Below are 14,972 nucleotides of genomic sequence, written 5' to 3'. Positions count from 1 at the left end.
TTTGTAGTTCAGCAGGCTTCTTGTATGTTTATGGGCATCTCTTTTTTTAGGTTAGGGATTTTGTTGAAGGTATTTACTGGCCCTTTAAGTTGGAAGTCTTCACTCTCTTCTATATATAGTATCCTTAGGTGTGTAGTGCTCCTGAGATTCTCTCTTCCATCTCTTGTATTCTGTTGGTGATGCTTGTATCTATGGCTCCTTGTCTCTTCCTTTGGTTTTCTATATCTAGGGTTGTCTCCCTTTGTGCTTTCTTTATTGCTTCTATTTCCATTTTTAATTCTTCACCTGTTTGTGTTTTCCTGGAATTCTTTCAGGGATTTTTGTGTTTCCTCTCTATAGGCTTCTGCTTGTTTATTTGTGTTTTCCTGCATTTCTCTAAGGGAATTCTTTATGTCTTTCTTAAAGTCCTCCATCATCATGATCAAATGTGATTTTAAATCTAGATCTTGCCTTTCTGGTGTGTTTGAATATTCAGTGTTTGCTTTGGTGGGAGAATTGGGCTCTGATGATGCCATGTAGTCTTGGTTTCTGTTGCTTGGGTTCCTGCGCTTGCCTCTCGCCATCAGATTATCTCTAGTGTTACTTTGTTCTACTATTTCTGACAGTAGCTAGACTGTCCTATAGGCCTGTGTGTCAGGAGTGCTGTAGACCTGTTTTCCTGTTTTCTTTCAGCCAGTTATGGGGACAGAGTGTTCTGCTTTCGGGCGTGTAGTCTTTCCTGTCTACAGGTCTTCAGCTGTTCCTGTGGGCGTGTGTCTGGAGTTCACCAGGCAGGTCACTTGGAGCAGAAAAGTTGGTCTTACCTCTGGTCTCGGGTCTGAAGTCACTCCTTGGTGACTGTGTTTCAGCTCTCAGTGAGGGCAGCAACCAGAAGAGCCTGTGCCACCTTCTCCGGGGTCCCTCATACATGTCTCTCTTAATGCCTGATGAATAATACATCATTGTAAATGAACCAGTGTTTAAAGGGCTTTCTGCTTCCCTTCCTGTAGGAAGATGTTTACAGTATCTTAGTATTTGAGGAATTTCTTTACATTCAGGAAATGTTGGTCAGCACATGGCAGTGAGGAAGAGCCTAGAAAATGTGATATGACTGCTTTACTACTTAACAATTCTCCCTTTCTTGGCTGATTTAGCATTCAAACCTTTCAAAGGAGACTTGGTACTGGTTGAGTATTCCATGAATGCAGGCACTTCAAACATCAATATCCACTCTGTGAGCCCCCTCAACTCTCAGGATATGAATGAGGTAATTGTCCTCCATGTTGTCTTGTCATGAGTAGGCAGCTTCCTCTCCTTCTTACTGATCCCTTTCTTGCCCCGGATTATGTTTTGTATGTTTGGCAGTAAATCTTCTGCAGAGTAGACACTACTGTCCACAAATTGAAAAGTAAATATGGAGAGGATAATGTAGAAGGTGTGTGTGAGTGTGTGTGTGTGTATGTGTGTGTGTGTGTCTGTCTGTGTATTTGTGTATGTGTATTTGTGTGTGTGTGGCTCTGTGTGTGTGTGTGTGTGTGCATGTACGTCCATGTGTGCTTAAGTGCTCAATCCATAAGTTGTGTGCTTTCCTTGATGTTATGCTGCTCTGTGGACAACAGTTAGAGATCATCTTGCCTGTGAAGACATCGTGGGGAAATGTTGAGTGCATTGGGTTTGAGGTGTTCAGCCTGCTGATGAAGGCAGGTCAAAGCATTCATTGTAGGACAGCCTGAGAATAAGTTGAAAAGTCAGGAAGGTAGAGCATGAGGTCATGATGGGCTGAGGGGCCTGCTGATTGGAACTGGGTGTCTGGGGGTGTGCAGGACCATCTGTGGTGGATTATATGCTTCCCTAGACTCATAGCCATCTTTCTCAACATTTCAGGTCTGTGTTACTAGCATTGATGGAAGAAATGGCATGATGGAAGCCAGAGTCTTTTTCACCCTCGACTCTCTCCATACTCTCCCTGGATACACACCCTGGCAGTATGACATTGTGAAGGCTACTGTGGTAGACAGCCTCCAATCCCACTACTCTCGCAGAGTGGTGTCTATGATTCCAGTGGATATGCTGTATTTACTAGTCCCTTTGAATCATTATCAGTATTACTACTGGATTATAATGCCTGGTTTAATAAAGTAATATGGATAAACAAAGTAAATATATTTGAGTCAAGGATTTTTCTTTTGAGCACTTTGTTTTGTTGGTGGTGGGTGATGATTAAATGGATTTATTTTTGGAAGATGACATGTAAATTCAAAAATGTGCCCAATTAGTTCTTGAATATAGAACAAACAACTTTCATCCAGGCCATCTCCAACATTGTCCATATGCAAGAGTATATTTTTCAGCAGCCAGTGGAACCTCTTTTCTATGTTAGCATTTCACTTCCATATAAAGGAGCATTGAGTTTTTTCCATTAGCCAGTATTTATGGTAGTTCTTGGTAAATATCAGGGGCAGATTTCTAAAGACATTAGTAAACAAATTCACTGAACAGTAGTATTGCTTTGGTATAATTTCAATAGTAGTGAGTATATTGATCAACATTCTTTTAGCAACTCATTTGCTCACTTACTCAAGTATGTTCTGTGACTGAATTTTGCAATAGGAGTAGCTTTTTTGCAGACATGAATCTGGTGGCAACATTAATGTGTGTTGCTTGTATTTCATATTGGTTTTTCTATGGTAAAGGGTATTAGAATGTCTCACATCTGTACTCCATGAAATTTCTTCCTTCTATTTGATGAACTATAAATGCATCCTTAGTGGCATTTGAAAGCTTAAATATCACTGAGAAATCATGTTGTCCTCAACCCTGGTGTAGTGTACAATTTGACCGTATTTCCTGGCAAAGAGAAAACGGTAGTCTTCTTAAGTCTCCTCCACTCTATCCACCAGCCAATTGTTCCTGCTCTGCCTGATAATGATGGGAAATATTAGGATAGGTCTTGTTGAGTTTGAACTTTGGCTTCACAGTTTCTTTAAATTCTTTCTATTATATTTAAATTCATCCAGTTGTGTCACACATGTTCATGCATGCACACATATGCATCACATGTCACCATGCTCATGTGCAGGTCCAAGGACAACCTCTGAGAATCTGCTCTCTCATAATGTATTGTTCCCAGCAACTGAATTCAGGACAGCAGCCTTGATCAAAAGCATCCTTACAAACCATATCAACTTTATTTTGTGTCTACCTAGACATTTCCCACCCCGAGTAGCCACATAGCCTTAGCAAAATTTTCAGGATTGTCTGTGACTCTGACCCTGGTCTAGATGTATTAACCAAACTAACTGATGTTTGTGCCAGTTTAAACATGAAACTAAAATAAATAAGATGAAATGTAAATTAAAATAATATCCATGATTTATCTGTAAGTTACTGCTGAGGCTTGCAATAAAACAAATGTTAGTACGCTGCCTCAGATTCATTGCTTATGTACTCCCTATAGCACTGAACTACTGTGACTTTTTTCTTTAAAAACACGGTATCTGGGGTTGGGGATTTAGCTCAGTGGTAGGGTGCTTGCCTAGCAAGTGCAAGGCCCTGGGTTAGGTCCCCAGCTTCGAAAAAAACAAAAACAAAAACAAAAACAAAAACAAAACAAAAAAAACACAGTATCTATGAGCTTGGGCATAAAGAGACATTTTGTTCGGTTTAATCAGCATTGATTTTTTTCATTTGAAGCCCCCAGCAAAATTCCTCATGGTTCAGAGGACTCAGCCTCACTCCATGCCTTCCCTTCCTATCCAGGAAGAGGTTGCAGAGATGATGCTCCCTGCAAATGTTTCAGGATCCCTACTCCTCCCATGAGTCCACAGAGGTCTGGAATAGCTGCTATTTTCCCAGGAAACAAAACATATTGAGTCCTTGTAACATTCCTAAGAATCATGTCTGTATACAGAATTCTGTTCTGGTTCTGGTTTGGGTTCTCGTTAAAGATTATCAAGCCCATTTTGGGATCCTTCAATTTGGAAAGAAAAACTTCTGAGGAAAAGTTTTTCCATAGTTCTATTGCACTTAGTAGGGACACCAATAGTGGGGATGTGGTCTTCTGGTTGTGCTTCTCATGGCATAGTTGCCTTTGCTCAAAAGAATGGCTGGCCAATTGGGTATGTGTGTGAGTGATTGAATGCAAGCAAAGCAAATTTTGTTTCTTTTCCAGAGACTATGAAAGACAAAAGATCCTGGACACTTGTCATACAGACCGTAAAAGAACAAATGAGACCCACAAGGCAGCTCACAACGGTCTAAAATACAAGTTATATTTCTTCGAACAGCTATCCCAGTCCCGGAATTCAAGTGGTGCATACATATACAAGCAAAACCCACCTATGCAAGCTGGAAACAGTGGCCCATGCTGTCAGTGCCCTTAATGACATGTCTCTGGAGATGGGCAAGAGGAATCTATGGGTTTGGGGCTCGCCTTATCTACACAGCAAGTTCCAAGTCAGTCAAAACTTCACAAGGAGATCTTATGTCACCAAAACAAAACAAAACGAATGAAACAAAACAACAGGAAAAAAGAGAAACCGATTGATACATATAAAATATTTTTAAAATGCACTAGACACTGTTACCTTTAGAATCCTATGTAGTGGGTCTGTTGTGTGTGTACATGTGTGTGTGTTTGTATGAGAGAGAGAGAGAGAGAGAGAGAGAGAGAGAGAGAGAGAGAGAGAGAGAGAGAGAGAGAGAGAGAGAGAATGAATATGTTAGGAATACCATTCTTATTTTATGTTGTCCTTTTTTTTTCCTTGTTGGGGGGAACCAAACCCAAGGCCTTCTGCTTGCTAGGCAAACACTCCACCACTGAGCTAAATCCACAACCCTCCATTTCTATTTTACATAAAGATACGTTTTACAATTTGCAGCAAACATTTTTTCTAGTGCTTGAGTACAGATGCCAGAACTCATGTTCAATGGGTACAACATGTAAATTGGGCTTTATTTCCTAGTTGAAGTAAAGATCTTTTGGGATATATGCTTAGATTAATGATTGTATGGCTTAAGGAGAGAAGCAGACCACCAGAGCTGGACTGAGGACAAAATATTAAGTCTATACCTGGCCTGGCAGAAGTGAAGATATTCTGAAAGGATACTTGTGTCTCTCAGTCTGACTATCAGGCTGTTGAAACAATGGACTCCCCCAAAATGGGAATTTTCCCAGGAATCCCATGCCGAGAGAAGAAAATGGTCCCATCCAAAGTGAGATGTCATCTTTAAGCAAGGCATTTCAAAATTCCATCGATTTGGCAGCCCACCTCACAGGATAAGACTGAAGCCCAGACAGTGAAGGTCAGAATATGCAGGGTCAAATCTTGACTGGGACTTCTTAGATTCATTTACCTTGAGACTTGTATCTAAACTTAGATCTCTCTTCCAGGCCCTGAAAATGGACCTGGGGGGATACCTTTAGATATCTTTGTCCCACTTCCCAATGTGGCTCCACTAAATAAATCATTTTGTTCTACTTTTAAGTTGGTTCTTTGAATCGGCTTATTTCAAGATGGTTAGCTGGACCTGACTTGAACCACAGCTTGTAACTCCCAAATTAGATATCAGTCCCTAACAAATCCTCTTTAAAGCACAGGATACAAAAAACTTTCACCCCTGGAGATTCCAGATATCTGCTCTTGCATAGGAAAGGCATCCTGCTTTATTTTGATTTGTTCTCCAGGTCCATAGCACAGGTCAGAGACCAGAGAAAGGGTTACTCTGCTGGAGAAGCCCATATGGTCAACATTTGCTGCCTGGCACAGGCCTGTCTATGAGAGTTAGAGGCAACCCTTCATACTTGACCAGTTAGAAACAATTTGTAGCCAATTGAAATGATTTTTTCTGTTCATACTAAGCTATTTGTGGACTCAAGTGTAGTCCTGAGCAGTTTGATCAATGAACTTTTAAAGGCAAGCAGGAGACTTCCTTTAGCCTACATTGCAAATAGATTTTTGGGTAACACAATTAGCATGAGAACAGAAGCCACTATACTCCCCCCCATGAAGACAAAACTTTATTATTTTGCAGGAATCCCCACCTTTCACTTTCTGTTGAAACAAAAGCTTCACTTCTCCCCCAATGCATCACAGTTCCTGACTTCCATTCTGAAGTTAGCACAGCCTTAAAAGAATTGGGATGGCAGTCCTTTCTAAAATCCAGTGTTTCTCAGCAGCTCCGCTGCCTGTCTCGTCGACAATTTAAAAAGTTAAAGTCAATAAAGCAAGCATTATTTAATCTGTCTCTGGGAGACCCTATATCCCCCTTCTGTTTAGTAAGCATTTCCTTTCCAGTCCTGTTACATCTCTACACAATTGCTTGTCCTGTAGGATTTTAAGATATCCAGGGAATATCTTTTGTCTTATCACATTCAACAATTGTTGTATTTAACTGGATACCTGATGCCGGCGTAGTATCAGTTTTAATCGGTAAAGGTATTCCTAAAATTCCCATCACTTGTAATAAATATGTTATTACAAATCCAGCCTTTTCAGAGCTTAAGGCAGAACTCACTGGAATCTTGAATACAGCACAATTGTATGATACACATACTTTAGTTTTCCAAATCTGCAAAATATAGCACAGCTCTTTGTCAAATCTCATTTCTCTGGTTACCTTAAGGGTTACTTCTGGCAGGTAATAGAACTAGATTATATACAGTACAAGTAGAACAATGTTTTTGTAATTTCTTTGGCATTTTGCCAAGTAATATGAGTTTTTTCCCTAAAGTTTTACTATTCACATGATGTCTTTTATAAAATTTGAAGCCTCTAATATACTTCCTATTAATAACTGATCTAGTTCATTTCCTAGTGCTGATGGTCCTCACACACCTGTTTGAGGTTGTATGTATATGTATTATTGGATAATGTATGTTTCAAATTACTTGTTGTGTAATAGCAAAGAATCATCTGGAATAGGTTCAGCAGATTGTGTGTGCAAATCAACTCCCTCCATATTGAGAGTCAGTAAGTATATTAAGAGATGCTGGAAAGTCTAATGAACCACGAGAATATCACATAGTTCTGATTTGTGAACTGAAGCATGTGCACTTTGTACTATTTTGCTTATATTTCTCATTTTTTCTCCATCTTTATTAACTTCAGTATTTCTTATTTACATTTCAAGTTTTTTGCTTCCAAATCTGTTGAGAGCGATGCCCTTGAAGCCCTCCATTGTTGATGTTATTACTATGGTTAGAATTAGGTATGACTGGGTTCATCCCCAGCCAGCTGTAGAAGACTAACACAAATCTGGTGGTCAAAATGAATAATAATAAGATAAAGACATCCTGTTGGCTAATAGACATGACAAACCTGTGACCTTTCTGACAACTTGTCAACATCAGCCTACTCCCTGACCACACGGATATTGTGTCCTTGGCCTGCGTAAATGTTTCTTACTTGCCCCTCCCTCTGTTACCCATGTTATGGCATAAATTCAGCCTTGGGGAAAAATAAAGTTGTCCCCTTGATCAGACTCTTGTCTTGGCGTCCTTCTTCGAGTCCCTTGTCCCCCATTCTATTCCAGGTACCCTCAGAACCTGTCACTTACATAAATGGATTTAGTGGTATTTATTTATTTATATTGCATATATATATATATATATATATATATATATATATATATATATATTGCATTTCCAATGCTATCACCGTTCCTGATCTGGAAATCCACTATCCCATCATCCCTTCCCCTGCTTCTATGAAGGTCCCTCCCACTCCCTCTCTACGTCCTTGCCCTGGCATTTCTTTTTTTTTTTTTTTTTTTTTGGTTCTTTTTTTCGGAGCTGGGGTCCGAACCCAGGGCCTTGCGCTTCCTAGGTAAGCACTCTACCACTGAGCTAAATCCCCAGCCCATGCCCTGGCATTTCTTAACACTGGGGCATCGAATCTTTTCAGGACATAGGGCTTTTCCTCCCATTGATGTCAGACAATGCCATCCTCTGCTACATATGTGGCTGGAGCCATGGATCCCTCCATGTGTACTCTCTGGTGGTTTAGTCCCTGGGAGCTCTAGGTGGTCTGGTTGGTTGGTATTGTTGTTCTTCCTATGAAACCCCTTCAGCTCCTTCAATCCTTTCTTTAACTTCTCCATTGGGGACCTTGTTCTCAATCCAATGGTTGACTATGAGCATCTGCCTCTGTATCTGTCAGGCTCTGGCAGAGCCTCTCTGGAGACAGCTATATCAGGCTCATGTCAGCAAGCACTTCTTGGCATCTGCAATAGTGTCTGGGTTTGGTATCTATATATGGGATGGATTCCCAGGTAGGGCAGTCTCTGGATGGCCATTCCTTCGGTCTCTACTCCACACTTTCTCTCTGTATTTCCTCCCTTGAGTATTTTGTTTCCCTTTCTAAGAAGGACTGAAATATCCACACTTTGGTCTTCCTTCTTCTTGAGCTTCATGTGGTCTGTGACTTGTATCTTGGGAATTCTGAGATTTGGGGCTAATATTCACTTCTCAGTGAGTACATACACTATGTGTGTTATTTTGTGACTGGGTTACCTCACTCAGGATGATATTTTCTATTTGCATCCATTTGCCTAAGAATTTTATGTAGTCTTTGCTTTTAATAGCTGAGCAGTACTCCTTTGTGTAAATTTACTACATCTTCTGTGTACATTCCTCCACTGAAGTACATTTGGGTTCTTTCCAGCTTCTGGCTATTATAATACATTTCAATTGTTATTCCCTTTCCTGGTTTCAGGGCCAACATCCCTCTAACCCCTGACCTTCCAATTCTATATGGGTGTTCTCCTCCCCATGCCCCCCATCACTGCCCTCCACCCAACAATCCCGTTCACTGGGGGTTCAGTCTTGGCAGGACCAAGGGCTTCCCCTTCCACTGGTGCTCTTACTAGGATATTCATTGCTACCTATGAGGTCAGAGTCCAGGGTCAGTCCATGTATAGTCTTTACGTAGTGGCTTAGTCCCTGGAAGCTCTGGTTGGTTGGCATTGTTGTTCATATGGAGTCTCCAGCCCCTTCAAGCTCTTCCAGTTCTTTCTCTGATTCCTTCAATGGGGGTTCCGTTCTCAGTTCAGTGGTTTGCTGGTGGCATTTGCCTACGTATTTGCTTTATTCTGGATGTGTCTCTCAGGAGAGATCTACATCTGGCTCCTGTCAGCCTGTACTTCTTTGCTTCATCCATCTTATCTAGTTTGGTGGCTGTACATGTATGGGTGTTCCTTCTGCCTCTGTTCTAAACTTTGCCTCCCTATTCCCTCCCAAGGCTATGCTTGTTCCCATTTTAAAGGTGGAGTGAAGAACCCGCATTTTGGTCATCGTTCTTGAGTTTCGTGTTTTCTGTGCATCTAGGGTAATTCGAGCATTTGGGCCAATATCCACTTATCAATGAGTGCATACTATGTGTGTTTTTCTGTGATTGGGTTACATCATCCAGGATGATATTTTCCAGTTCCATCCATTTGCCTATGAATTTCATAAAGTCATTTTTGATGATAGCTGAGTAGTATTCCATTGTGTAGATGTACCACATTTTCTGTATCCCTTCCACTGTTGAAGGGCATCTGGGTTCTGGCTATTATAAATAAGGCTGCTATGAACATAGTTGAGCATCTGTCTTTGTTATATGTTGGGCATCTTTTGGGTATAAGTCCAAGAGAGGTATCGATGTGTCCTCAGGTAGTTCAATGTCCAATTTTCTGAGGAACCTCCAGACGGATTTCCAGAATTTTTGTACCGGTCGGCAATATTTCTGACATTTAACCACCCACTCCAGATATATTGGCATCTGTAAAAAGAGAGGAGCTTTAGGGAATGTATCCGCAGTGTCAAATCAGCTAGTGTATGCTGACTGGTTGGTATTGTATGCACCTGGTTGGGGATCCAGTGTCTAAGAGATCCTGAAGCTCCAGGTTAGTTGAGATTGCTGGTCTTCCTATGAGGTCACCCTCTTCCTCAGCTTGTTCCAGCCTCTCCCTAATTCAATTAAAGGGGTTTGTAGCTTCTCTCCAATGGTTGTGTGTAAGTATCTGCATCTCTTTCAGCTGTTTGTTGGACCTCTCAGAGGGCAGCCATGCCAGGCTTCTGTCTGTCCATAGTATCAGAATCTTTAAGAGTTTCATGAGATGAGTTTCTTAAATAGGCTTATTTGGCACTTCAGTCCAGTTAGGGGTGTGTGTGTGTGTGTGTGTGTGTGTGTGTGTGTGTGTGTGTGTGTAAAATAAAACAGGAGAAAAGGTATAAGAAGCTTGTTTAGTCACAACAAGAAGGAATATGTAACCAAACATGAGGCCTATTTATGAGAAAGTCTTAGCCTCAGTGGATATTGTCAGGGTATATCTTACCAGAAGATTGGCCAAGGGTAAAAAGTTGGACCGGTTTTAAGCCAGTTCCAGAACTAATTTAGAAACAATGGGCTTAATAGTATGGTTCTTGTGTTGAACCTGTCCAGATCTCTGAGGTCAGTAGGTGCAATGAAACTTTGAGGTTACACTGAAAGGATTACTGACCATTTGAGGTATAAACAAGGTGAGGAAATGTCCATTATCTGATCCAATGTATAGGGGAGGCACAACCACAGGGATGGACATAAAAAGAGTCTTGGCTGTTGCCAGAGCTATCTCCATATAGGTAGCCACCTACTACAAGAAGGTGGCCACAGATATTTACAGATGAGGAGGCCTCATCTTTCCAATGTTGACTTCCCTTTTTCACCAGAGGCTACTCACTTCAGACACATATCAAAAACTCCTTTTACCCTTGTCTTGGATTGATTTGTGCTCAGCAGAGAGATTGAAAGGAAGCCTGGAGAGATGTAGAATCTTGTGTCTGGAAAATAACTAACTCAGCCAGTCTGGTGATGGCAAAATGGGTAGTCTGGTGCAGTTGATACATCAAGAGGCATCCAAGAACCTCAGGGAGAATAATTCTTGAGTCTGACAAAACAGATCCTGCTTTGCATCCTAGAAGCAATCTTTACTTTTAACTTCCAGGGAGCAGATGTGTTGGGAAAGGGTCTCTGGGTTAGGAAAACTAATTGGAAAGACAGAAAGGGGCTCCTTAAGCATCTCTGCTGCCTGTCGAGCTCTCTAATCTTCCTTGGACTTCAGATATGTTACAGTCTGATGCCCTTTGTCATGGATAACAGCCACCTATTTAGGGAGCCAGAGTTTTTCAAGGATAACTAGGATTTTTTCTGTCAGTTTCCAGTTTTCCTGATAGCAGTTACTAACCCGCAGTCCTTATAAATCATAGCATGGACATGAAGGGTATCAAAAGCATACCATCTATGTGTATGAAATGTTCATTTCCCGCAGTTTAGGCTCTAAGTCATAGCAGTCATGTCTGCCTTTTAGTCTGATGCATCCTGTGATAAGGCTTGTGCCCGTGTGTAGCCTATTGGGTAGTTAGTTAGTGTTGCTTTAGTTCTCCTGGCTCCATTGATAACTAGGCTGCTTCCGTCAGTAAAGGGACCAGCCTCTGCCTGAGGCAGGAGTGTGTCCTGGAGATCTGGACAACTGCCCTGAAAAGTTTCCAGAGAGGCCTCCCAGTTATGTAATGTGGAATATTCTGGTCTCTTTGAAAAAGTTGTATCTTGGGATGTTTTTCTGGAAACCGTCTTATGAAAGGATGTTTTAACTAAAGCAGACATGTTGGAGAATGTTTTTCTGAGAACAGACACATGGTATGTTCCTAGAGGCTGCCTGGAGAAAGGGCACGTGATATTTTGCTAGAGCAGATACTTGAGAGCACATAAGAAGTTTGAAAGTGAATACATAGAATCCAACAGATAGTGTGATACTTCGTGGTATTGGTTCACCTTGCCACTCTTTGCTGATTATTGTTTGTCATGACTTTGTAGAGAGAAGTGCCCCAAAGAATTCCTTGTCGTGTAAATTCAGGTGGCCTCTTGCTACTTCCACAGACTCAGATGTTTTGCTGGTTTGTGAATGGTGTTTGCGAGTGGTTCGACCTACTGCTGCCGATTCATGTCAACTAAACTGAACTGAACTGGTAGTATCCTGAGAACACAGATTGGATTCGCCCCCAAAGAACTGTTCCACACCCCATTTTGCCTTATTAAACTTTGCTATCCACTATGTCTGGTGCGTGGTGAACTAAAAGGGAGGTTAAAGCATTACAGGAGGTTTTTCAAGATATAAGCCTGCAGTCTTGGAGGGGACCTCAGGGTCCTGATAACATCAGGTATCAATATACAGAGTTGAGATTCTGTTCACCATGAAACGAGAGAGAGAGAGAGAGAGAGAGAGAGAGAGAGAGAGAGAGAGAGAGAGAGAGAGAGCTAATCAAGCACCAGACTCCAGACTCTATGTGGGCATTTGACACCCAGTGCCCATTTGACCCTCTTAGAAGTGTTTCCAAAACATGGAGAACCCGTAAAGTCAGGTACTGGCCCAGGGTGAGCTTGTCAGCTTCCCTCCCTCATATTGTGGCCTGAGTTAGGAGACCTGTGTTTGGCAAAGCCTGAGCCTTTTTCAGGCAGATGTTATATCCCTATGTCTAGAGCAGTTAGAGCAAGGCCTTTGTGCCTTTCACACAGGTGGTTGTGTTGATTGCTGCGAATAGATCATCCCTGTAGTGGAGCTGAGTTGAATCTAGGTGTTAAGGGTTTTTGTTAACTCTTTTACAAAATGTGTAGGGGAAATTTTGAACCTTTAGGAGAGTCCTGTCCAGTTTAGCTGACTAGATTCAATGGACATTGGATCAGTCATTCAAAGGCAAAGATGGATTCTCTAGTGCCAGCAAACTGGAAAAGAAAGCATCCTTAAGATCCAGCACTGAACTCAATAGACCAAGACAGGGAGCCACAGGCATGATTGAGGACTATCAGCTCACACCTGAAAGGATAGCTTGGAAGTCTCAGCTTGTCCAGATCTCTGTCTAGGCAGAGAAAATTAGACACCTTCATCACCTTACTCCTCAAGAAACTAAAATTTCCCTTGCACCTGCCTACCAATTCAGCTGAAATATCAGCTGAAGAACACTTCCCAGTTCTTCTAGACTCCAAAGTAGAAACTAATCCAGATCTAGGGATTCCTCTCGCCAAGACCCACTTCACTTCTGTCTTCTTTCACAAAGGACCAGGCCTCTGAAAGAGAACCACAAAGAAGAACAACAGAAGACACAAGAAGACAAGATGAAAGCCCTCACATGATGGTTGAACAAGGCGGGGAAAAAAATAGGAGGACAAGAATGCCAAAAGCAGGCAAGGGAGACAGAGACAAACCTGCTCCCGTTGTTAGGCCTCCTACAGAAATGTCAAGCTCTCAACCATCACATAAATGCTGAGGACCTGATGCAGACGCACACAAGCCCTGTGCTCATTGCTTTCATCCCTGTGAGTCCATATGTGCCCTGCTCAGTTGATTCAGTGGGCTGTGTTCTCTTCCTGTCCCCAATCGCCTTTGACTCTTATATTCTTGTTATCTTTCCTTTGCCACTTCCATGGGCTTCCCTGAGTTCTGAGAGGAGGAATCCTATGCAGATCTGTAAATAATTCTCTCTCCACATGTTTCACTGTTATCTCTGCATCCTCTCCCATTTGCTGCTATAAGAGGTCAGTCTGAGGATTCTGACTGTGCAGGACCTCAATCTACGTGTATAGCAAAATATCACCAAGATAATTTTATTTATTTATTTATTTATTGATTGATTGATTCATTGATTCATTTATTTATTTATTTATTTACTTACTGCCTGACTCTCTTGTTTTGTTCTACCCAAGGTCTCTCTGCTATCCAGTCTTCTATTCCTGGCAATCACGATAGTGTAGGGCATGAGCTCCCAATTGTAGAAGGGGTCTCAAGTTAAAGCAGTTGACCACTACCATAAATTCAATGGCAACCATTGCCTCCTTGCAGGCAGATTGTAGATTGAAGGTTTTGCTGCCAACTTGGTGTCTGAGTTTCTCTTTCAGTAGCCTGACGAGTACCTCCCTGAACCAAAGAGACTAGAACATAGAAGTGAAGGGTCTGTACAGACACCAGCTTGTCTTCCCTATGTTCATGACCTGTGTAGATGTTGTCCTCTGTAATGGGGTCACCACTGAGCATTTTTGGAAAGTGGTCCTCTGTCCTAGCATTAGCTTGGGCCATTTGAGGATCTCAAAAAGATCCCCTTGACCTAAATTTCAACTGAATGCAATCCTAGCCCATCACTGGAAGCCTTGCCTAAGTACAACAGATGGTCAGTTCAGGCTCCATATCCTCCCAGAGTACGGTCCCTGGTCCCTGTCATTGATTACCACAATATCCACTGTGCTAGGTTTCTACACTCCCCAACTTTCCCCCATTTCCACCTGACTCTCCTTGCACACTCTCCCTCTATGCCTTCCCTACAAGCCAATCCCTCATGCTCCTGTCCCCACCACCTCCCAGTACACCCAAAATCTATTCAATTTTCCCTTCCCAGGAAGATGCTCGCCTACACTGCTACTCTCCTCTTTATCTAAGATCTCTGGATCTGAAGACTATCATTTACTTAATAGTTAATATCCATTTATAGGGGAATATATACCATTTTGTCTTTGTTGGTCTGGGTTAACTCACTCAGGATGATTTTTTTCTAGTTGGATCCATTTACCTCCCAATTTCATGATGTCATATTTAAACAGCTAAATAATACTCCATTGTGTAAATGTACCCTATCTTCCTTATCCATTCTTTAGTTGGGGGACATCTAGGCTGTTTCCTGATTCTGTTATGTATAAAGCCACAATGAACATAGGTGAGCATGTTTTCTTGTGTTAGGATGAAGCATCCTTTGGGAGTATGCCAAACTGTGGCATAGCTGGGTCTTGAGGTAGGCAGATTCCCGATATTCTGAGGAAGCACCATATTGATTTTGATAGTGGCCATACAAAATTGCTGTCTCACCAGAAATGAATAATTGTTCCCACTGCGTCACATCCTTGCCAGCATGAGCTGTCAGTCACTTCTGTGTCTGATCTTAGCCATTCTGACTAATGTAAGATAGAAACTTAAAGTGGGGACAGCCAGGT

The sequence above is a fragment of the Rattus norvegicus genome, chromosome X, assembly GCF_021556685.1.
Source record: "Rattus norvegicus strain SHRSP/BbbUtx chromosome X, alternate assembly SHRSP_T2T, whole genome shotgun sequence".
Classification (NCBI taxonomy): domain Eukaryota; kingdom Metazoa; phylum Chordata; class Mammalia; order Rodentia; family Muridae; genus Rattus; species Rattus norvegicus.
The sequence above is the reverse complement of the archived record's forward strand: the minus strand, read 5'-3'. Positions refer to the sequence as shown.